Here is a 26649-nt window from a genome sequence, read left to right as displayed (position 1 = left end):
AAAAAAATCTATTTGAAATTTTCTGTAGAAATGAGTGATTTGGTCAGGTAAATAAAGGTGTAATTTCCTCTTCTCGGAAGCTCTCTGGCTTCATTCTTACCAGTGTCCTTATGTTTGGGGTTACCAGGAGAGAATGAGCTGGTAGACTTTTCTGAATTTTTTATATGTTTTGGGATAAAAGTCAAACTTAATGCACACCAAATCTTAATAGAATAGATCAGGTGGAATTTTTTTTAACTGCCATTATGTTTTAATAGACAAAAAGGGGAAAATAACTGTGTTCTCGGGCCATTATACTATAGAAAAATATTTTTACACAGAATGTGTTAGGTTAAGGGGAGATAATTGTGCAACAACAAGAAAATGTTATTGTTATTATTTCATTCTATATAAAGATAAGTCAACTAGCAGATGACACTACACTTTTTCTTAAATCAAAACTAGATATTTCAAAAGCTCTTAACATGATTGAAACATTTGGTTCACTTTCAGGATTAAAACTTAACAGATCTAAAACGAAGGGTATTTGTCTAGGGATTCCAAAAACACTTTTTTTTTATAAAATAAGTCAAGATCTAAATTGTCCCTAGTTCAAATAAAAATGTGATTATTATTTAACAGAACAATAGTAAAAGAGAGGCGAAAGATACCAAAGGGACATTCAAACTCATATTTGAAAATAAACTGACAAAACCATGGCTAAAAAAGTGTAACCGGAGAGCATGATTCTTCTTACAAAATCATCTTTGTCTCCTCCGGGAATCGAACCCGGGACCTCTGTGTTACAAGGCAGCGCGTATACCGACTGAGCTAAAGAAGTACTTCCTTAGCTCAACCGCTTACGGCTGACTAAGTATCTACTACTGAAGGGAAGCAATCCTGTCACAAAAAAAAAAGACCAACAGACAAACAACAGTACATAAAATACAACATAGAAAACTAAAGACTGAGCAACACTAACTTCACCAAAAACTAGAGGTGATCTCAGGTGCTCTAGAAGGGTAAGCAGATCCTGCTCCACATGTGCACCTGTCATGTTGCTCATGTTAGTACAAACCAGTTGATAAGTCTAATTAATTAGTAAGTACCTGTTCTTAATATAAAGGTGAAAAACTCAGATTGTTTCATCTAGGTAACAATTATAAAATAAGGAGATGTGGTATGATTGCCAATGAGACTAGTCCAAATGAAATGAGGCAGAGTTAATCAAATGGAAGTCACTTAATATGGCCTTCAACAATGAGCAAAACCCAATACTGTATAGTCCGCTATAAAAGGCTGTAAAAAGATGTAAAACAAATTAACCAAATATTTCCCCATAGTATTAACCAAACTTCCCTAAAATGCATTCACATTATTAATACATGTATGTGTATTTACAGGCGAATCTCAATTCGTTTGTAGTTTTGTAACTTCAACAGTACAGCAGTGTGGTCTAATTGAATATAAAAAATTTTAAAAGACCTGGCCGAGTTGAATTCTTCCCCTTACATGTTGTAAAGATTCAGTGGACTCACATCTTCAAAAATATTCAATAAGTCGTAGAAGTATTGACAGTGAAAGTTCATTATTGAAGATAAGAGCTGGTCGTTTTGAAGAAGACGATGATATGCTAACTATTTGCCCTAAACACAGGTACTGGTAAATTTTATTTTAAGAATAATAACATTCAAGAACATAAATTTATCTGAAAGGTTTATATCAGCATTTCTGACAATTTCCAAAATCAGTGCTGAGCAACTTTTTAAAAAAGAGTTATGCCGTTTGGAAATATTAATCATATGGGAAAGTGCTTTGTAAAAGCTCTAACATGTAGAATTCTTGCCAGATTTTTATCAAATTTATATCAAAGGTTTATAATTAGCAATGTCTCTGACAAGTTCTAAAATCAGGGATGATCAATAACTTTTAAAAGAGTCATGTCCCTTGGAAATATTTATTATATGGAATATTGCATTGAAAGGCTCTCAAGCCAACATTTCTCAAAGATATTAATAAAAAGATAAAAGAACTAAAATAAATTAAAAAAAATTCAGTTATTGCCCTTAGACAGAAAAAATATGTGGAATGCTGGAGACATTGTTATCTCATCCATCATTGTGTAAAGGGACTGTGTTTTACATCTTTAGCCCTTGTCTGTCCAAATAACAACTATTTTCCTACAGTTGCAACTGCTGAAAATGTCAATTACCACATTCCTTATAGGATTTGTGCAATGTATATTTATAATAGAATTTTAGATGTGCTCGTTCATACAATTTTGCCGTTAAAGATTAGGGGGAACTAGATTATTGTATTTTATTGAGTCTAAAAAATTATTTGTCCTTAGGAAAAAAAACAGTCAACCCACCCTTGGAGGGGGGGGGGGGGGCACTTCCTCTATGCAAGGTGATAGGATGTGCCGCTGGAAAAGGTCACCTTTACAAGCTTGAAAAAATGTGAATATGTTGGGGAAAACTATCAGAAATATATGATAAGGTCAATAAAGTTCCCATAACTTCTTCATCTGTCATCTTTCTTGGTGTTCCCAGCTGTGTTTTTATCAAACAATTTACTCTCTTTTGACACTTTGGTATTCCACTCTTATATTACACACCACATGACACCCAAACAATATGGGAAAGGGTTACATTTTTACCTACGCAATATATGAAAAGGTATACATTTTTAAAATCTAAATTATATGAAAAGGGTGGGGTAACAGAACCCCAGCGGCACCCCCAATCAATTAAGTATTGAAGTGGACACCCTGAGAACCCACCTTCAGATGAATAATCTGTACCTAAGTAATTACAGGATTGGATTTTTTGTGGCTTTTGCAAAGAAAGATTATGGCTGTTTTTTATTGTGATTTGTACATGTATTTCATTTCTTCTATCGCAAGTTTTTATAATTATTGCCTTTCGATTTTTTAAAGGTTTGCTCTTGGTGTTGGTTGGAGACCTAGTAAGCTGTGTTTGATACGATGGGAAATTTACAAAAAGTAAGAGCAACTTGAAAGGAACTATCACAAAGGAGCAGTCTATTTTCCTCAAGAAATATCATCATGTTCTGCTTGGAATTGGATCAGGTTTGCTTATTTTTTTGTTGTTCAAATTACCAGCTCACCTGGATCAAATGTTCATGTGAGCTAGTACCAATAACTTGGGTGTCTATGGCTCTTTTCACAAAAAATCTGATGTACATGTCATTTTGATCCTAATACAGACATAAATTTGGTTTTTAGAGAATGTGTCATTGAATAAAATAAAGTACCCTAGGTAAATGAGACAGAAACCCAATAACAAATGTAAACAATTACATCTTGAGGACAACATACAATCTTCATCAAAATACAAGTATATAAATTTAACACAAATCACCCAATTCTCCAAAGTAGGCAAAACATAAAAGAAATGACATGCAAAAACTTCAGACAATGTTCCTGACTTGGGACATGCATATAAAAAAAGTTGCAAATTCAAACAAGTTAAAAAAAATCAAAACTTCCCTTTTTTACTATTGTAAGCCAATTAGGGCAAGGAGCCAGGAAGTAATTTACAGGCCCTGAGTACATGGAGTAGTGAATCCGTCCAATGAGCATTTTTATTTTTGAAATAAAAAGAAATGTTATGATACATGCTTTTTTGTTACAATTTTTAAACACCAGTTCTCCCTAAGGATCAAACTCATGAAGACATGAATGTTCACAGATTTTTAAAAAATTTTGTTGGGACACTTCATCTGGCAATAGTAATTCAAAAATGTGTTCAGATCTGAAAGAGTTGCTATGGTTGCTATGGAAACAGCATGTCATATTTCTAATAATGTAATTTAGACTAAAAAATCAGTTTCTTGATAAAAGATACAAATTGCAAAGACATTGTTCAATTAAATGAATATGCACTAAATAAATAATATTGAAATGGTCATATGAAAATATTTATTTGTCTTCATTTACCTTGGAGGTCCGATTGATAGTATGAGAGCTCATTGTATAGGACCCTTCGATGTTTTTCTTAAAAAACTTAGGAATTTTCACAGGAAAAATATATTAATTGCCCCAAACATCATTAACTGTAGTATAGATATTTTAGAATAACCAACCAAAGACAATCAATTAAAAAAAAAAATTGGTGGGGTAAACATTATTTTATTTACAATAACCATTGAAATCTTTCAATTAAGCATCATTTTTGTCAGTTACTAGTATAAATAACTGCTCCTGCTCTACATGGTCCTGGATTTACCTGACAGGAGCCATCTGTAAATGTGATAGCTGTTGACTCTGAGCTTTCTCCTATCAGTTCTTGTACTACTTGTTTACTTTGGGCAGTTTGTTCTGCAGTTCTGTTTTTCGAGCTTCCTAATCGGCTCCAGTAGCTTGGCGCTCTCATCAGCATAAAGTCTACTCCTGCCTTGTAGGTAAACTCGGGTTCTATATTTTTTTCGGCTATATTTTTGGATTGGATTTTTGCTATTTCTCGGACTGAGATTTCTTCCATTCGGAGGTCGATTGGTTGCATATTTGCCTCTACTTCCATTGCTTCTCTACCTGCTGTTCCTGGTAATCCGAGGCAGACTGATAATCCTTTTCTTTGTATTGCTTCCAGTTTTTTCACACTTTCCATTGATGTTATCTGCCAAACTGGGCATGCATATTCAATGATAGATCTCACCATGCTGTTATGTATCTGCAGAAGTTTTGTTCTTGAGATTTTTCCTATGCCTTTTATTTCTCCTATAACATTTAATGCATTGTTTGCCCTTTTCTGTACTGTATCCGTGTGTATATCAAATATGACTTTTTCATCTAATGTTACGCCAAGTAGTTTGGGTGTAGGACTGTATTTGAAGTTGAAGGAGTTGACAGTCAGAGTTTTTTGTGTTATATCTAGATCTTCTTTAGAGAAAAGACATACTTCGCATTTGCCCATATTGACATTTATCCTCCATTGTTTAGTCCTTTCTAAGACTGTATTAACGTCTTTTGATGTTTTTTCTTTTAGTTCTTTAACATCGTGTCCTTTGTGCCACAATGTGCCGTTGTCAGCAAATTTGCAATTTTGTCCTGCGGTGTTATCCATAATGTCTGCTATAAAGATGTTGAAAAGGGTAGGTGACAGAACTGACCCTTGTGGTAAGCCAATTTTTGTTTCAAATTGACTCCCAGAGAAATTATTCAGTATGCATCTGGCTGTCCTATTTGTGAGGAAGCTGTTTATCCAAATCCAGATTTTTCCTTTTATTCCTAACTTATGTTGTTTAACCATCAATCCCTCACGCCATATTGAGTCATATGCCTTTTCCAGATCTACTAGCCAAGCCAGAACCGATTCATTACTATTCAGAGCATCTACTATTGTTTGAACTAGTCTAAGAAGGGCATTAGTTGTTGAATGATTTTTTCTGAATCCTTCTTGGTTCAAGTCAATCAGTCTGTGTCCCTCTAAATATGCAACTATTCGTTCTAATATTACTCTTTCCATAAGTTTGCATATAATGCATGTAAGACTAATTGGCCTGTATGACGCGGTGGAGTAGTAGCTTGTTTTTCCAGGCTTTCTCAGGAATTTTACATCTGCGTTTTTCCATTCTGTTGGGATTTCGCCTTTTTTCCATATGATGTTCAACATAACTACCAAAGCCTCTATGAAATTTTCACCTGCATTTTTAAAGAATTCAGCAAATTGTTGGTCTGGCCCTGGAGCTGTCCCAGTCCGTAAGCGATATACTGCCACCTCTTCTTCTTCTTTGCTGATTTCTCTGTCAGGCCCATCCCTCTCCTGTTGTGATCTTGTTTCTTCTTTGTACTGGTTACTTATGTTAGTATACTCTTTGTTGATTTCTTCAAAGAAGTCGTTATCAAAAGAGTCTGCATTTAGATGACTGCCTCCGAAAAAAACGTTTTGCAGGATTTCTACTTTGCCCTGATTATCGAATATTGGATCTTTATTTGCAGCTATCAGCGGTAAAACAGAGTTATCCTCTGTTTTTCTGGTTATTTTTTTATATGTGTTCCAGAAGTCTTTTGAGTTTTTGGAATTGTTTAGTTCGTTTACCAGCTTGTTACTCCAGTTATCTTGTGCTTCTTCTTTTGCTTTATTAAGGTTGTCTTCAGCAATTATAAGTCTCTGTTTATTCTGTGGGATATTTCTCATTCTAAACTGTTTCTGGCAGTGATTAAGGTGTTTTTTAGCAGATGTTACATTACTATCCCACCAGCATGGTTTTTGATGTTTCCTTGGCTTGATTTCTTTGTGAGGAATAAGCTCTTCTTGCGTTTCACTGATAATATTTGAGAATATTATATTTATAAAAATATTCTGACTTTTAAGTGACATAAAAGATATTAAGTACACTTCAAACCATTGCATTTGATAAAAAAAAATTATTTTTAAAGAAAATTTTGCTAGAATAAAATATTCTAGCATGCAAATATAATTTACCTTAAAATAGTTTCAGATAAAAAGTATATTATAGTTAAACATCCATATAGAAGTATTATGTGCAATTCTAATGAAAAATATCATTATCTGCATCACATATCAGTCAGTTGGTGAGTTTCACTGTGATTGACAATATAATTGCTAACTTTACAATAACATTTGGCAAAGCCATCAAGCAATTAATCTGTCCTCTGTATTATAGAATGAATAATTCTTTATAGAGTTAGTATAAATGCACTCAACTATTTACTGAAACACAAAAAGCCTAATTTATATTTATTTGTTGCGCCTCCTGACATACTGTTACTTTTGGGCTAATCCCCCCCCTATATTTTATGAAATATTTTGATAAAAAATGTGTAAAGTCCAGATATTTTTTGGTAAATCACCATTAAGGAAACAAATTCCCGTATTAAATAATTTTAAATCATTAACCTACTTTAAATAGTGCTTTTACTTTTTGATTTTTTTATAGCAATTTTATGTATGTGCATATAATATTTTGAACTTTAATACAATAAGAAGCAACAATTTATCAAGTCAACTTTCAACACTGCTGAGTTTTATTGCTTATATTTATTAACTTTCAATAAAATGTATCAGAATATATTATATATGTTTCTTAAATTATTGAGTGTAACATGTTTTTTTTTTTTTTACAAACAGCTATCTGTTCAAACTGCAGAAAACACTTATCATCAGGCAAACCAGATGAACATGTTGAAGTTTCAGTGCCAAATGAGCAAATCCCTGTAGAGCCATTGTTAGAGGTATTTTGTATATTATTATTATAGTATATTATATATATTGATAAATAATTTTTAATTTGATATTTAATTGCATTTTATGCTATTAAGACAACATTAATTCAATTAGAAACCCTTCTGATTAAGTATTATTATTAGACCAAAACATATAGTAAAAAATATGGATGAGCTTTAAAATTACTTAATAATGTTATCAATTTTTTATACCAGACATAATGACAAAAACTCAGTATTTGGTTGTATCAGTTTCGCCTTTGATATTTATTTACTTAATAATCTTGATATTTGAATTCATCTGGAACTTGAAAGAATTAGTGAATGAATTGATGTAGATATTCAAAAAGGCAATCATACCACATCTTCTTATTAATATATATGTATATTGCTTAAAGTATCTTTGCTTCAAAAGTATTACAGTAACAGTACAAAAAATCTTGAAAAAAAAATAAATAGAATTGTGATAGGATTGCAAATGAGAAAACTCACCATTTCAAACCAAATGTCTGATAAGAACATTATATTTAGTAAAGGTTATACTATAAGGCTTTCAACACAGAGCAAAATATTACATACAAGAACAATAGACAGATTTAAATATATATAATTATTATATATATATATATATATTATATATAAATGTTTTATGTTTGGCTGATTTTACTCTATACCATTAAACTAGTTAAGGTGGCTGGGGTGTCTTAATTAAAATCTATAGAATATTTTAATAATTTGTCAAAATGAAGTTTTTATCATGCTTTTTTCAAAAATATTATAAAAAGTATGGGTCACCGGACTTTTTTTCATGCTACAGGTTGTGCATAATTGTCAGATTTTGTATAGATTATGCATGGAAAATCCAATTTTGTGTGATAAAAAGAAAACTACACCATAGAATTTTAAGATAAAATGTGAGAAGATAGCTCTTATAACATGCTTTCAGATAAGAAAACGAAACTAGAGGCTCTAAAGAGCCTGTGTCGCTCACCTTGGTCTATGTGCATATTAAACAAAGGACACAGATGGATTCATGACAAAATTGTGTTTTGGTGATGGTGATGTGTTTTGGTGATGGTGATGTGTTTGTAGATCTTACTTTACTGAACATTCTTGCTCCTTACTATTATCTCTATCTATAATGAACTTGGCCCGGTAGTTACAGTGGAAAATACTTTGTAAAACTTTACAAAAATTTACAAAATTTATGAAAATTGTAAAAAATTGACTTTAAAGGGCAATAACTCCTTAAGGGGTCAATTGACAATTTTGGTCATGTTTCCTTATTTGTAGATCTAACTTTGCTGTACATTATTGCTGTTTACAGTTTATCTCTATCTATAATAATATTCAAGATAATAACCAAAAGCTGCAAAATTTTCTTAAAATTACCAATTCAGGGGCAGCAACCCAACAATGTGTTGCCTGATTGGTCTGAAAATTTCAGGGCAGATAGATCTTGACCTAATGAACAATTTTACCCCCATGTCAGATTTGCTCTAAATGCTTTGGTTTCAGAGATATGAGCCAAAAACTGCATTTTACCCTATGTACTATTTTATAGCCATGTCAGCCATCTTGGTTCACGGGCGGGGTCATCGGACACATTTTTTAAACAAGATACCCTAATGATGATTGTGGACAAGTTTGGTTAAATTTGTCTTAGTAGTTTCAGAGGAGAAGATTTTTGTAAAAGATAACAAAAATTTACGAAAAATGGTTAAAAATTGACTATAAAGGGCAATAACTCCTTAAGGGGTCAACTGACCATTTTGGTCAAGTTGACTTATTTGTAGATCTTACTTTGCTGAACATTATTGCTGTTTACAGTTTATCTCTATCTATAATAATATTCAAGATAATAACCAAAAACGGCAAAATTTCCTTAAAATTACCAATTCAGGGGCAGCAACCCAACAACAGGTTGTCCGATTCATCTGAAAATTTCAGGGCAGATAGATCTTGACCTAATAAACAATTTTACCCCATGTCAGATTTGCTCTAAATGCTTTGGTTTCAGAGATATAAGCCAAAATCTACATTTTACCCCTATGTTCTATTTTTAGCCATTGCGGCCATCTTGGTTGGTTGGCCGGGTCACCGGACACATTTTTTAAACTAGATACTCCAATGATGATTGTGGCCAAGTTTGGTCAAATTTGGCCCAGTAGTTTCAGAGGAGAAGATTTTTGTAAAAGTTTACGGACGACGGACGCAAAGTGATGAGAAAAGCTCACTTGACCTTTCAGGTCAGGTGAGCTAAAAATGGGGTCACCGAACTTGTTTTCTTGCAACATATTAAAATAGGTAAATTCACAACACTTTCAATTATAAAACTACTTTATCTGAGTTATCTTCCTACTATCTGAGTTATCTCCCCTTATTTGGCAAAGTTGAAAAAAAAATGAATCAAACACAAATATGGTGTTTTTTTAAGAAATTATATAGCCCGTAAATATGATAAAACACATAATTTTCTATATTTACATTAAAAGTCTTACATATGAATTACATACTACTCTCAAAATTTGCACATTTCATTAAAGATCTAGACCAATTGTTATCTGCTTCTTCAAAATCCAAGATGGAGGAAGACACCCGAGCTACCTTAATGTAGAAATCAATAGCATTTAACATAAATAATAATGAAAACTGAAAAAATGAATATAGCACAGACCTTCTAGAAACCCAAGGCAAAAAGGTTCCTTGTCACATGCAGCCAAGTCAAGTTTTTCATGAACAATACCAATAGCAAAACAAATATGTGAATAAAATTTTGAGTACAAATATGGTAGAGATTTTAGTTCAATTATGTTAATGAAGCTCTCATTTCATTATCACTGTTATATGTAATTTTATCTTTTCAGATTGACTATGACAACAATTTAGCTTTAAACATTAATGGAGAGAAAAGAGAAGACAAATGTTATAGTTCAGATTCATGTAAAAAACTTTTGAATGATCACCAAAAGGTACTTTTCATTTTAACATTATTACAGATTATCTAATCTTTAACATTAACAAATAAATTTTAAAATATTGAATGGAGGTGTATTGGATTAACACAATAAGATGAAGTCATATCAATGAGACTACATAACCATTACAGAGAAGAAAAAAAATAAACAGACATATATATAAACAATACTTATTTAAGATTTTATGATTGTCAGTCTATTCATATTATAAGTTTCCAGAAGTTTTCTCTTGCATAAAATTGAGAATGGAAATGGGGAATATGTCAAAGAGACAACAACCCGACCAAAGAGCAGACAACAGCCGAAGGCCACCAATGGGTCTTCAACGCAGCGAGAAAATTCCACACCCGGAGGTGGTCCTCAGCTGGCCCCTAAATAAAATTGTGTACTAGTTCAGTGAAAATGGATGTCACACTAAACCCCAAAACATATAAATGAACTAAAATTAAAAAACATACAAGACTAACAAAGGCCAGAGGCTCCCGACTTGGGACAGGCGCAAAAAATGCAGCGGGGTTAAACATGTTTTGTGAGATCTCAACCCTCCCCCTATACCTCTAGCCAATGTAGAATAAAGAAACACATAGCAATACGCACAGTAAAACTCAGTTTAAAAGAAGTCTGAGTATATAAACTTTTAAAGCTAGAATATTAAAAAAAAATGAAATGTAATTTTTAGACCACTAGCAATGGCAGTCATTAAATTAATAGAATTTCGATTTTGTGAATATATTTCATGTGTCTTTAATTATTATGAACATTATCAATCTACACTGATTGTTATGTCCTGCATATGATAGTAGAGGCCGACATTATGTTTTTTGGTCTGTGCATCAGTCTGTCCGTTCATTCGTTTGTTCATCTGTCTGTTTGTTTGTTTGTCCTTCTGTCTGTCTGTCCAACCAGATTCAGTTTTAGGTAAAGACAGTATGTTCCTAATGATGTGTTCTTCCTTAAATGTATGCCAAATAAGGGTTTTGACCCAAATGTTTTGGCTCCCTTATCATGAAAATAAAAAATGAAATTGCAATTGGGCATCAGTGTACTGTGGACATATTTTTCTTGTTATATGGCATTTGCAAAAGTGTTTCAAGGTGAGTTATCTGTTGAGTTGTAATTTATGTATGATTAGACAACCAATCCAGAATATATAACGTAAAGCATATTTTTCTTAGGAAACAACAACAGATGGTAATAGTCAAACAGAGAGTGAAAGTATGTGCTTTGAGACAGGTGACAGTCAATATTCAGAGGCATCAGTTTGTATGATGGACAAATTACAGAGGCTGAATTCCTTCCTGGCAACATCACATGTATCACCTGTGAAGGAAAAATTGATTCCATTATTAGAATCTACACATAAAACAAAGCAGAGATGCGTGTCAAAAGCACTGCAGTGTATGTCCTTAATATGTGAAACCATCTGCCCTGGAGAGGGAGACACTTTGAAAGATTTGATGTTTAAGTCTGTATTTTCGGCACATAAACCTGAAAAGTCCTCTACCCTTGATGAAACAGCACTAATACTAAAGGACACATATAATTCTGCAGAAACATGGACATTAAGAAGACAAATTATATCAGTCTTATCCAGAAATTACAGCTTTGATGAGGTCAGAGAGGTATGTTGCATCTTTTTTGCAAGTAATTTATGTCATTTAAAGCCAAAATATTTATTACATGGAATTTATTTTAATATGTGGCATTAGAATGGAGATAACTGCATTGTATTTTAAGCTTGGCCTTCGTAAAACTTAATTTTACTGTCGCAAATATCTGTTTACCTAGCTCCTCTACACGTTGCTAGGCAAACTCAATTTGCAACAGTAAAATCTACATTTTAAGAAGGCCAAGCTTAAGATACAATACAGTTATCACCAAATTTTTCAGATATTTTTTTATTGATAATATTTTTGTTGCTTTTATATCTATTTAATTTTTAGCTCACCTGACCTGAAAGGTCAAGTGAGCTTTTCTCATCACTTTGCGTCCGTCGTCCTGCGTCCGTCGTCCGTCGTCCTGCGTCCGTCGTCCGTCGTCCGTAAACTTTTACAAAAATCTTCTCCTCTGAAACTACTGGGCCAAATTTAACCAAACTTGGCCACAATCATCATTGGGGTATCTAGTTTTAAAAATGTGTGGCGTGACCTGGTCAACCAACCAAGATGGCCGCCACGGCTAAAAATAGAACATAGGGGTAAAATACAGTTTTTAGCTTATAACTCAAAAACCAAAGCATTAAGAGCAAATCTGACATGGGGTAAAATTGTTCATCAGGTCAAGATCTATCTGCCCTGAAATTTTCAGATGAATCGGACAACCCGTTGTTGGGTTGCTGCCCCTGAATTGGTAATTTTAAGGTAATTTTGCTGTTTTTGATTATTATCTTGAATATTATTATAGATAGAGATAAACTGTAAAAAACAATAAATGTCGGCAAAGTAAGATCTACAAATAAGTCAACATGTCCGAAATTGTCAGTTGACCCCTTTAGGAGTTATTGCCCTTTATAGTCAATTTTTAACCATTTTTTCGTAAATCTTAGTAATCTTTTACAAAAATCTTCTCCTCTGAAACTACTGGGCCAAGTTAATTATAGATAGAGATAATTGTAAGCAGGAAAAATGTTCAGTAAATTAAGATGTACAAACACATCACCATCACCAAAACACAATTTTGTCATGAATCCATCTGCGTCCTTTATTTAATATTCACATAGACCAAGGTGAGCGACACAGGCTCTTAAGAGCCTCTAGTTATTTTTTTTAGATGATACCGGATCTGACAAAGTACAGATTTTATGCTGCCAAACAGCACAGTGATAAAGTAGGTTGTGGCCTCCCAGTGTCCAGAGAAAAACTAACAAGAAACAAGATAGACATAGCAGAGTTGGAACACTTCATAGATTTCATCATCAGCTCAGATGTTGTAAAAGATCTGCCTTTTGGTATGAAGACTATGAAGCTAACATCTGGAGAAATAGTCAATGTTCCAAATTTGATACGAAGCCTTGCACCGTCATCCCTTGTTAACCAGTACATCCAGTTCTGTGATTCAGAAAATGTTGGTCATTTAGGTAAGATTATCAAGATAAATAAACACTTTTAAACATACAATTTATTTTGATTTGAGTGTCACTGATGAGTCTTGTATAGATAAAACTCACATCTGGCGTAGGAAAAATTATAAGCCTGGTACCCTTGATAAGTATTTAACACAGATACAGCTGTTAAAAAATTAAAAATAAAGGGCTGAAAAGAAATTGACAGTCATAGAAAAGTAAATTGCATATGCATGTATCTATAGTACTCTAGTATTGGTGGCTACAAGAAACATGGGGAAACCATGACAGCTAATGTGTGCTGATTTGAAAAAGACATTGCACACATAATATAGATTTTTCACAGAAAATAATGATGTCGCAGTCATTAATATATGATTTTATTCATAATAACATTAATAAAATTGGTGTGTTATCAAATTGAAATTTATATGTGTATAGCAATTAAAAGTGTACATGACTAATTTGTAATTGTAGGAAGAAGTACAATGTATAAGATACTTAATGACTGTGCTGCTTCCGTTAGAAAATGTGTTGAGGGACTTGATTATTACGTTGCAGAGGGTGGAAAGGCATTTCAAGATCTTGAAATAATCATAGGAAAGCTTAGTGCATCAAGTGAAAAGAAGAAAGAGTTGAAGTCAAAATTGCTGAATGGGAAGCGATACATAAAGTCAGATTTTAAGGTATTTTAAAACACATTGAATGTCTAAATTATGTTATTGGAAACGTTATAATTAAACAAATTGTCTGTGACATTTTAGCTTAAGTGAACTACAGTGTGAGCTAGCTGTAATTGTCACCCCTCACTGTCTATATATTGATACCATAAGGCACATTTGAACCAATGTTGGATGGAATTACTTCTTTGAAAAATAAAAAATTTCCAAGTTCACTTCAACTGGTAGGATTGAAAATAACTAGGACTTTTACCCAAAGCATTGTTCAGTTGAGCAATAGAGACTCCTGTTTTCGCTATTGATGATCTATGTGTTTTATAATTTAACCCATATGTTACTTAGTAATTTACATGTGATCTCTTTATTTTTTTTGATTATCAATGCTATAGATACTAAATTAAACATCACAAGATTTATAAATGTCATGTAAAGTTGTGTATTTTTATATAGTTATTGTTGCTTTATGAGACAAATTTTTATTTTTCAAACAAGTACATGTATTCAGGATAATGTCATCTCAATTCCTAATATGCATTTATTTCATTTATGTTAAATGCTCATCAGTTTTCAAATGATGATCTATTTGTATGTTGTGCATGGGACAACAATGATGATCTATTTGTATGTTGTGCATGGGACAACAATGATGATCTATTTGTATGTTGTGCATGGGACAACAATGATGATCTATTTGTATGTTGTGCATGGGACAACAATGATGATCTATTTGTATGTTGTGCATGGGACAACAATGATGATCTATTTGTATGTTGTGCATGGGACAACAGTGATGATCTATTTGTATGTTGTGCATGGGACAACAGTGATGATCTATTTGTATGTTGTGCATGGGACAACAATGATGATCTATTTGTATGTTGTGCATGGGACAACAATGATGATCTATTTGTATGTTGTGCATGGGACAACAATGATGATCTATTTGTATGTTGTGCATGGGACAACAGATTTATGATGTTTCTGTTCATCCTTTTTCTTTCTTCAGTTTGTGACAAATCTTTCTAATGGTTTAGATTTTATTTAATCAAAAGGTACATATTCAAAAAGAGAATGCTGTTCCAGATCATTGCCAAATGTTTGCTCTAAGTGATAGTGAAAAGTGCTTCTCCCAAAGTTGTTACACCCAACAGTTGTGTACAGTGTATTGACTTGGCAGATTTGTTAGCTGAAATAAGTACTCTAACACAGGATGGTACATGGGACAATAAAGATTCCATTGTATTCCAGGTGATTTTTATCAATTAATTTCAACTTCATTGACTAAATGGAGAAGTATACTAAGGAATTTTAATTTGACTTAGCAAATTATTCAATACTTTGGCCAAAACAAATACATTTTAGTACCAAAAATAATTTAAAAATTCCTTTTTCTCCAAATAGCCATCATAAAATGCAGTTACCTCCCTTGATAGACATGAAAAAAATATGTGATCAGTGGAATTGCCCTGACATTAATAGTCAATAATACATGTATGTAAGGGCTTAGGTTGTTGAATTGTATTAAAAAAGGAAGACTGTGTGTAAATTAAGAATTAACTACTTTTCTTTATACCATAATTAAATTTTCAGGTTGAAAAATGCTGTAGAAGCTATAAAAGATTGGAAAAGTCATGCTATGAGAGCTAGGAATCAAGAAGGTGCAAGGCTAGATCTATTAAAGAATTTGAATGAAAATCAAGCACTTATCACATGTGACTGGGCAATGAAATTTCTACCACGCAAGTTTAGAGAAGGACAGTGTGACTGGTTCGCCAAACGTGGAATCAACTGGCACATTTCAGTAACTTTGTACAAACAAGGGGAAGAACTAAAGACAATAACACATGTACACATTTTTTCATCCCAGGTAATAAAAAGATATTGCTAGGTTTGTAAAGAACAAAACTATTAAGGGATATAATTATCTATTATTTCAAGTTTTCAGCTTTTGAAAAAGAATTCCTTCAGATATTTTATTAACTTTCAGAAATCTTTTGGTAATTGGAAAATATTCATTGCATATAAGTTAGGCTAATTGATATTTAATTTCAATATCAAAACTTTCAAATAAATTTTGTAATCTATTTTAATTTCTGTAAATTCAGAAATTATTACAAAAATGTGACTGTGTTGATTTATCACAATAATTCATAATAAAAGCAGGCAATTACTTTCTGAATTTACAATAAATCATTTTTGCTGCAATCAATTATAAACCCTGATTTCCCTTTTCTTTATTTCTGTATCAAAGTTGCATTCTTTTAACTTATTTAAAATACCAAATTTGAACCCCTGTACAACACAGATTAAGTTTGATTCAAATGGCTTGTTACAAGTAATATAACATTGTCATGATCTATTTTAGATATCTCAAGATGGTTCTGTTACTGCTTCTGTGGTGTGTGATGTAGTCCATGATCTGACAAAACAAGTACCAAACATACAGGAGGTGAACTTCTTCTCAGATAATGCAGGATGCTACAAGAACACAATGATGATGGTAGCCCTTAGAGCTGAACTGGGGGATAAGTTGAAAACGTACAACTTCAGTGAAGCACAGGATGGCAAAGGTAAAATGTCATAATTTGCAACTCAGTTATTCAAAAGAAAAATCTTTCAAGTCAGCTTTTGATTGAAGGATTTTTGTGTTTTTTGTTGTCCTCAGATGGGAAAAGAATAATCAAAATTTAATTTTTGTAACCTGCAAATGAATTTTGTATTGTCCAAATGGTATACATGTATAATGGCAATTATTTTAAAGCAATTTTAAAGGTTGCCCTCTGTTTCTGATATTCGGATCATTGCATTTGTATAAATTGGCTAGTATGCAGAAAAACTCTTTTTTTGTAGTTTCTCACATACACAATTAATGTATATAAATATTGATATTGCAACCATTGCATTCTATGTAGTGACAGTTTACACATTTTTGCAGGTCCATGTGACCGCAGGGCTTCACATATCAAGGCATATGTTAGAAGATACATTAATGAGGGTCATGATGGCACATCTGCAGAGGAGATGAAACAGGTAAGTCTGAATAAAAGAGTTTAAATTTAGTATATGACAATTTATATGCAAAGCTAAAGAGTAAGAAGTATATCAATTACAAAGAAATATAATGTGTTGTGATTGTATTGTCAATGAGACAACTCTCCACCAGAGATATATAAGCAACTAAAGTCACTATGACCTTCAAAAGAGAGCAAAAGCCATTACTGTATTGCATGCTTTAACAGGGCTGAAGCTAGTATAAAAACATTTTATAAACACCTTAAGAAAACTTACAACCTAATTAATGCACAACACAAAAATAGCAAAATAACAATGAATCTGACTTGGAACAGGCACAAATAGTATGTAGCAAGGTTTAACATTGCTTGCTAGTGTGAGTTCATTCCTTAACCTGTTACAGCTCGTATATAACACAGCTCATCAAAAGTGTGTACACTAGCTACAGTAAAAATCAATTAAAAAGGACATACCTCATCAGAACAACATAATGAACAACAAACAATTTACTAAGGACACAAAGTATCATTTGAGATTTGGTATGCATTAATTTTAGCCAAGACGTTATGCATAGTTATGTGATAAGAGAATTGGTATTCATTAGGCAAACCCAAGAAGTTATGAACAGTTATAAGCATAGCAATTCTATTTTTCATTTCTGCTTTTTACAGGCTATAGAGGTTAAACAGAAAGGATCATTTATGGTTAGAGTCGTTGACATTGTAACTAATTTGGATGCAGAGAAGTCAAAGATTAAACCAATTACTGGAATTACACAATTGCATAATTTTTCCTTTGATGTCAATGGAATAACAGTTTGGAAGGCATATGGAATAGGAGAAGGTATTAACCAGAATTATGAATCAGAACTATGAAACTAACAAGTGGAGTTTTGTGTCCCAAAGGATATTTATTATCTGCTTGTTTACCATTGTTAACATGGTTAAGGTGTACATTTAGTTAATTGTAATTTTTCATGCTTAAACACAATAGAGTGATGAAACTTCATCAGTTTACTGCTTGGACCTTGGTGGCCAATTGGTCTAGGTTGCTACTGTAATCACTAGCCAGTCATCACTAAGGTTGTGAGTTCATACCCCGATCATACAGGAATGCATTAGACACCAATCTATTGAATAGGATCGTCAGTTTTCCTATCGAATGTCAGTGGTATTTTCAGGGCACCCCTGCTTTGTCCATCAATAAAACCTGGTCGCCCCAAAATAGCCCTAAAGTGGTGCTTAAAAGTGGCGTTGAAATACCAACAATCAAAAATTAAATCAAAATCAGTATACTGCTCCTGTGTGTCAATTTCTTCAATACCAAAACAACATTAGGTTATGAAACTTATCAGTGTAAGCATGGTTCTGATAAAGCCCTTGCAACAATTTGATCTATTTTTTATACGCCCGTTTACGAAACGTATTATGGTATACCGTTGTATGTCTGTCCGTCCGTCGTCAACATGTCGGACATTAACTCATAAACACTTTAACCAATTTGCATAAAACTTTGGTAAATTGTTTATATCTATTGATGTGAGCCCCCGTTTGTTTTTTATAAATTTTTGGATTTTACGTTTCCGAGTTATGGGGTTTTATTCATTAAATAAATGTGGATAGTGTCCACATGTGGACACAGATGATGCCCCTGCTTGCATATCATATAGTTATAAAGGGACATAACTGAAGAACAGTAAAAGTGACGCTACCCAAATTTGAACTTGATCTGAGTTTTGTGTGTAAGTCTCATAACATTTGGTTGAGGCTAACTTAAGTAGAGAACAGAAACTAAAAATTCAGCAATTTTTCTATTTATAAAGGGGCATAACTCAATAATGGTAAAAGTGACACTACCCAAATTCAACTTGATCTGTGTTTTATCAGTGGAAGTCAAAATTAAACATTGCATTGTATAAAGCATTGATTGTAGTTGATTCAACTATAATCATGGACAAAGGAAGATAACTCCAATTTTAAAAATAACTTGATATTTAGAAGAAAATAAAAATTTTGCAATTTTTTCCATTTATAAAGAGGCATAACTCTAGAACGGTTAAAGTGACGCCACCAAAATTCAAACTTGATCTGTGTTTTGTGGTAATAAGCATTGTGTATAAGTTTCATAACATTTGGTTGAGGCAAACTTAAGTTAGAGAACGGAAACTAAAAATTTTGCAATTTTTCCATTTATAAAGGGGCATAACTCTAGAACGGTTAAAGTGACGCCACCAAAATTCAAACTTGATCTGTGTTTTGTGGTAATAAGCATTGTGTATAAGTTTCATAACACTTGTTTGAGGCAAACTCAAGTTAGAGAAAGGAAACCAATTTTGGGACGTACGGACGGACGTACAGACGGACAAGGGTAAAACTTAATGCCCCCACCGCTACGGCGGGGGCATAATAAAGGGGGATTTTCCAGTTTTCGGACAGTAACTCAAGAATGCTTTCACCAACGTGCAAGAAATTGTGGTGAATTGTTTATATCTATTGACATGAGCTCCCTTTCGATTTTTATGTATTCTAGATTTTACGTTTCCGAGTTACAGGGTTTTATTAATAAAAAAAACGAGTTACAGTGTTTTATTAATAAAAAAAACGAGTTACAGGGTTTTATTAATAAAAAAAGGGGGATTTCCAGTTTTCGGACAAAAAATCAAAAATGCTTTCAGCAGTTTGTATGAAACTTTGGTGAATTGTTTATATCTATTGACGTAAGCTCCGTTTAGAATTTTATAAATTTTACATTTTACATTTCTGAGTTATGGGGTTTTATTCATTAAAAAAGGGGGGATTTTCCAGTTTTTGGACAATAACTCAAAAATGCTGTCAGCAATTCTCATGAAACTTTGGTGAGTTGTTTATATCTATTGATGTAAACTCCCTTTACATTTTCATAAATTTTTAATATGACATTGAGAATTAATTGAACTTTATTTGTTCATAGTCTGACAACAGATTTACTAAGTATTGCGCAACAGCACAGTGTATTGCACAACAGCAAGAAATCTTTAATTGAATATAAATTTTCAAGTTCAAGTCCAAGTTCTTTGACTATATTTATTCAGAAACCTATAATATGTCAAATATTTAATACAATCTTATTTCAGACCTGTATCAAGCTTGAATATTGTGTCCATTTTTGCCCCAACTGTTCAGGGTTGGACCTCTGTGGGCGTATCAAGCTGCACTCAGCGAAGCAGTTTATTATACTTTTAAAGTAATGTCAACTAAAGTGGTTACTTGGTTTTCATCTTGATAACTATGGAGTAACTGTTCAAATATAAAGTGTCTTTCATGCGTGATTTTCACAAATTTTGTCACAGTATTTCTGTAACTAAATGTTGCAATACAATGAGATTGTAACAATTTGACAATTGGAAATGGTGATTAATTAGTATATAATTTTTTGTAGGAAAGCGAATTTCATGGGACAACATTGGAACCACAGAGCAAAGAACCAATCTGTTGGTTAAAGTTGATTGGGCAATTGCTGCTCCTCAGTTGTTGGAAATAGAAGGTAATCCAAGTTTTAAAAATAACCAGTTATTCAACTTCCAGCTAAATTTCATTTTATTTTTTACAATTCATTTAAACAATTTAAATTAACTCAGTAGCCACAGTAATTAACTGTTAAACCTAAGAGTTGCATATTTGGAACATGATTTTTTTGGTTCTTTTAGGTGTAATACCACCAAATCATAGTACGACACATCCTGTTGCATACAAAAAAGGGTAAAAAACAAATATTCATTTGAATTTGACAGTTGTAGGAAATTTATCCTACATTTCATTGCAGTAAAAATAAAATGCTCCGCTGGGGCACAGCTTGATACGACCGCAGAGGTCGAACCCTGAACAGTTGGGGCAAGTATGGACACAACATTCAAGCTTGATACAGCACTGAATTTGGATTGTAATTAAATATTTGACACAGCATAGGTTTCTGACACAGAATGAATGTGGTTTAAGAACTTAAAAAATTTTAATTTACCTATTCAAACCATATCATTATTTGCTTTTATATATAAATCAGAAATAACCAATTTAAAATGGAAAATTTTAAAGAAAAAAAATGAAAAAAAAAAAACCCCAAAATTTTTTGAACCCCCTTATGATTCATCACCCCCAAACTCAATCCCAGCCTTCCCTTTGTGGTATGGTACCTTGCAGTACAATTTTGGATGATGGATCGGCTTCAAAGTAACAACACTTGATCAGCACCCCAAAAGGAACATTCATGCCATCTTTTGTTTCATTCCATTTAGTGGTTTTCTAAAAGAAGACATTTGTATGTATTTCCCATAAGGTCCTATGTTAAACTAAGTCCTCTGCTGGCGGCCATCTTCGAATATGGATCGGCTTCAAAGTAACAACACTTGGTCAGAACCTCATAAGGAGCATTCATGCCATGTTTGGTTTCATTCCATTCTGTGGTTCTCTAAAAGAAGACATTTGTATGTATTTCCCAAAGGGTCCTATGTTAAACTAAGTCCCCCGCTGACGGCCATCTTGGATGATGAATCGGCTTCAAAGTAACAACACTTGGTAAGCACCTCATAAGGAACATTCATGCCATGTTTTGTTTAATTCCATTCAGTGGTTCTCTAAAAGAAGACGTTTGTATGTATTTCCCATAGGGTCCTATGTAAAACTAAGTCCCCCGCTGGCGGCCATCTGGGATGATGGATCGGCTTCAAAGTAACAACACTTGGTCAGAACCTCATAAGGAGCATTCATACAATATTTGGTTTCATTCCATTCAGTGGTTCTCTAAAAGAAGACATTTGTATGTATTTCCCATAGGGTCCTTTGTTAAACTAAGTCCCCCGCTGGCGGCCATCTTGGATGATGGATCGGCTTCAAAGTAACAACACTTGATCAGAACCTCATAAGGAGCATTCATGCAATATTGGGTTTCATTCCATTCAGTGGTTCTCTAAAAGAAGACATTTGTATGTATTTCCCATAGAGTCCTTTGTTAAACTAAGTCCCCCGCTGGTGGCCATCTTGGATGATGGATCGGCTTCAAAGTAACAACACTTAGTCAGAACCTCATAAGGAGCATTCATGCCATGTTTTGTTTCATTCCATTCAGTAGTTCTCTAAAAGAAGACATTTGTATGTTTTTCCCATTGGGTCCTGTGTAAAACTAAGTCCCCTGCTGGCGGCCATCTTCGAATATGGATCTGCTTCAAAGTAACAACACTTCGTTAGCACCTCATAAGGAACATTCATGCCATGTTTGGTTTCATTCCATTCTGTGGTTCTCTAAAAGAAGACATTTGTATGTATTTCCTATAGGGTCCTATGTTAAACTAAGTCCCCCGCTGTTGGCCATCTTGGATAATGAATCGGCTTCAAAGTAACAACACTTGGTAAGCACCTCATAAGGAACATTCATGCCATGTTTGGTTTCATTCCATTCAGTGGTTCTCTAAAAGAAAACATTTGTATGTATTTCCCATAGGGTCCTATGTAAAACTTAGTCCCCCGCTGGCGGCCATCTTGGATGATGGATCGGCTTCAAAGTAACAACACTTGGTCAGAACCTCATAAGGAGCATTCATGCAATATTTGGTTTCATTCCATGTAGTGGTTCTCTAAAAGACGACATTTGTATGTATTTCCCATAGGGTCCTATGTTAAACTAAGTCCCCCGCTGGCGGCCATCTTGGATGATGGATCGGCTTCATAGTAACAACACTTGGTAAGCACCTCATCAGGAACATTCATGCCATGTTTTGTTTTATTCCATTCAGTGGTTCTCTAAAAGAAGACGTTTGTATGTATTTCCCATAGGGTCCTATGTAAAACTAAGTCCCCCGCTGGCGGCCATCTTGGATGATGGATCGGCTTCAAAGTAACAACACTTGGTCAGAACCTCATAAGGAGCATTCATGCAATATTTGGTTTCATTCCATTCAGTGGTTCTCTAAAAGAAGACATTTGTATGTATTTCCCATAGGGTCCTATGTTAAACTAAGTCCCCCGCTGGCGGCCATCTTGGATGATGAATCGGCTTCAAAGTAACAACATTTGGTAAGCACCTCATAAGGAACATTCATGCCGTGTTTTGTTTCATTCCATTCAGTGGTTCTCTAAAAGAAGACGTTTGTATGTATTTCCCATAGGGTCCTATGTAAAACTAAGTCCCCCGCTAGCGGCAATCTTCGATGATGGATCGACTTCAAAGTAACAACACTTGGTCAGAACCTCATAAGGAGCATTCATGCAATATTTGGTTTCATTTCATTCAGTGGTTCTCTAAAAGAAGACATTTGTATGTATTTCCCATAGGGTCCTTTGTTAAACTAAGTCCCCCGCTGGTGGCCATCTTGGATGATGGATCGGCTTCAAAGTAACAACACTTAGTCAGAACCTCATAAGGAACATTCATGCCATGTTTTGTTTCATTCCAATCAGTAGTTCTCTAAAAGAAGACATTTGTATGTTTTTCCCATTGGGTCCTGTGTAAAACTAAGTCCCCTGCTGGCGGCCATCTTCAAATATGGATCGGCTTCAAAGTAACAACACTTTGTCAGCACCTCATAAGGAACATTCATGCCATGTTTGGTTTCATTCCATTCTGTGGTTCTCTAAAAGAAGACATTTGTATGTATTTCCTATAGGGTCCTATGTTAAACTAAGTCCCCCGCTGGCGGCCATCTTGGATAATGAATCGGCTTCAAAGTAACAACACTTGGTAAGCACCTCATAAGGAACATTCATGCTATGTTTGGTTTCATTCCATTCAGTGGTTCTCTAAAAGAAGACATTTGTATTTATTTCCCATAGGGTCCTATGTAAAACTAAGTCCCCCGCTGGCGGCCATCTTGGATGATGGATCGGCTTCAAAGTAACAACACTTGGTCAGAACCTCATAAGGAGCATTCATGCAATATTTGGTTTCATTCCATTCAGTGGTTCTCTAAAAGAAGACGTTTGTATGTATTTCCCATAGTGTCCTTTGTTAAACTAAGTCCCCCGCTGGCGGCCATCTTGGATGATGGATCGGCTTCAAAGTAACAACACTTGGTCAGCACTTCATAAGGAACATTCATGCCATGTTTTGTTTCATTGCATTCAGTAGTTCTCTAAAAGAAGACATTTGTATGTTTTTCCCATTGTGTCCTTTGTAAAACTAACGAAGTCCCCTGCTAGCGGCCAGCTTCGAATATGGATTGGCTTCAAAGTAACAACACTTTGTCAGAACCTCATAAGGAACATTCATGCCATGTTTGGTTTCATTCCATTCAGTGGTTCTCTAAAGGAAGACATTTGTATGAATTTCCCATAGGGTCCTATGTTAAAATAAGTCATCTGCTGGTGGCCATCTTGGATGATCTTCAAAGTAACAACACTTGGTCAGCACCTCATAAGGAACATTTATGCCATGTTTGGTTTCATTCCCTTCAGTGGTTCTTTAGAAGAAGTTCAAAATGTAAAAAGTTAACGACAACGACGGACGACGGACGCCAAGTGATGAGAAAAGCTCACTTGGCCCTTTGGGCCAGGTGAGCTAAAAATATATATGTGTTTACAAATTAGATATTTCACTGGTAGTATTTTTTAACAGTAATCGCTGAACCATTTAACTACTTCTTTTAGGCAAAAAAGGATCAATTCCTGACTTGCAGTCATTCTTCCCGCCAAGAGTTGTCTTTCCATGTAGTCGGTGTATACTTGGAACAAACAGACATTTTTTTCTCCAATCAAAAACATAAATTAGAGTATTCTCAAGGAAATCGGAAAACGCCCAACTATTTGGCATCATATTACAATTTGTATATAATATTTAGCACCTCTATGAAATTATTTGAGGTTTAATTTCTGATATATTTTGAAATTGTTTAAATTTTATGTTGAAAAATAAATCTTACAACCAATTAAGGGATTCCCCTTTCAGTTTGTCACTCGGATCACTCGATCTTTATATTTAGGCAGCGGAGGAAAGTTGTGACGTTTTCAATTGTCACACCTACTGAAAAGGGAAATAACTCTAATAAAAACATCTAAATTACGGATGCATCCCGTTCGCCATAAAGAGGGAATTATGAGTTATCAATTACATGTATATTGTACAATTTATTTAAAAAAAAAGAAATGTCCACATACATGTATCTACATTGTACCCTACAAAGTTTACAGATGTAATTGTGAACACACATAATTTTTTGCCAAAAAAAAAATTTCAGTGATGGAAATGAATTAAAAATAACTAATAACAAAGAAAACTGATCTACTAGTCATTAATTTTTAACACCATAAATCATTTTTACAAATGTCTGAAAATGTATTTTTATCCAACTTTTTATATTTAATGTAAATATCAATATTGAAAGGGTTGCCTACAAATTCTGCATACATTACAACTTGTTTGTTGCATCCATAATATTCTGCCCACACTTCACTTGAATTTCATGTGTAATATGTACATGTACGTCATGTATATCACTCCATAATCCACTCTTCACTTCATTTTAAATACATTTCACATTTCTTCAATTATCCGTTCGCATGCTATAGGTTATCTGATTACATCCAAATATAAACATATATTTCAAATTGAGCATTGAGCATTCACAACATAATCAGTTGCTTATTACACAGACATAAAACACTTATTTGAATCGAATAATGCAATGAGATCCACAAACACACATTGTCCTTCCTCTTCATACTCATTCACATGTAGCTGAAAACTCTTGTCAGACTATTCACCGCATTAATCAGAATACGCTTATCAGTACCAACCTGCAAAACAAACATGTCCATATAATTTAAATAAATTGTAAATAGTTATAAGAAGATGTGGTATGAGTGCCAATGAGACAACTCTCCATCCAAGTCAAAATTTATAAAAGTCAAACCAATATAGGTCAAAGTACGGTCTTCAACACGGAGCCTTGGCTCACACCGAACAGCACGCTATAAAGGGCTCCAAAAATTACTAGTGTAAAAACCATTCAAACGGGAAAACCAACGGTCTAATCTATATAAAAAACGAGAAAGAGAAACACTTATGAACCACATCAACAAACGACAACTACTGAACATCAGATTCCTGACTTAGGACAGGTGCAAACAATTGCAGCGGGTTTAAACGTTTTAATGTTACCAAACCTTCACCCTTATCCAAAACAACAGTGTAACATCACAACATAGAAAGACATACTATAAAATATCAATTGAAATGGCTTAACTCAATTGAAAGACATATCAACACCAGTGAACATACACTGAACAAATAAATTTGATCTATGATACACTGTAAATACAAAATAAATAAACTAAGGGAATAATTAAAGTAACATGTTATACCGCTGTGAATATAATGTTAAGTATTTTTCAAAATATTAAAATGGTATTTTTTTCAGATGAGGAGATCATCTGATGGGACAAGATATTTACAGTTGAATGAACGACAAACTAAAACACGTACAGGGGATAATATTGCTGATGTTCGCGAAGTAGCACCAAAAATGTATGAATATCCAGGGGACAGAAATCCTTTAAATTTTTATGACCTATATGTATCAAAGCGACCTTGCGACTTTAGTGCACCAGATAGTCCCTTTTATATTGCGCCCAGGACAATACCCCTAGATGATCCTAAATGACAAAAGATCTGAGAAGTGGTATATCAAACAGAAAGTTGGGGAAAGAGAACTTTATAATATAATGAAAATTATGAAAGAAAAGGGTGATTTAAACAAAGACAAAA

General features: G+C 33.7%; 1 pseudogene; it reads left to right on the top strand.

Moving 5' to 3' along the window:
* Nucleotides 1–30: 30 nt before the first annotated feature.
* Nucleotides 31–26649, top strand: LOC127728949 (uncharacterized; annotated as a pseudogene).

The sequence above is a fragment of the Mytilus californianus genome, unplaced genomic scaffold (genome assembly GCF_021869535.1).
Source record: "Mytilus californianus isolate M0D057914Y unplaced genomic scaffold, xbMytCali1.0.p SCAF_2, whole genome shotgun sequence".
NCBI lineage: Eukaryota > Metazoa > Mollusca > Bivalvia > Mytilida > Mytilidae > Mytilus > Mytilus californianus.
The sequence above is the reverse complement of the archived record's forward strand: the minus strand, read 5'-3'. Positions and strand labels throughout refer to the sequence as shown.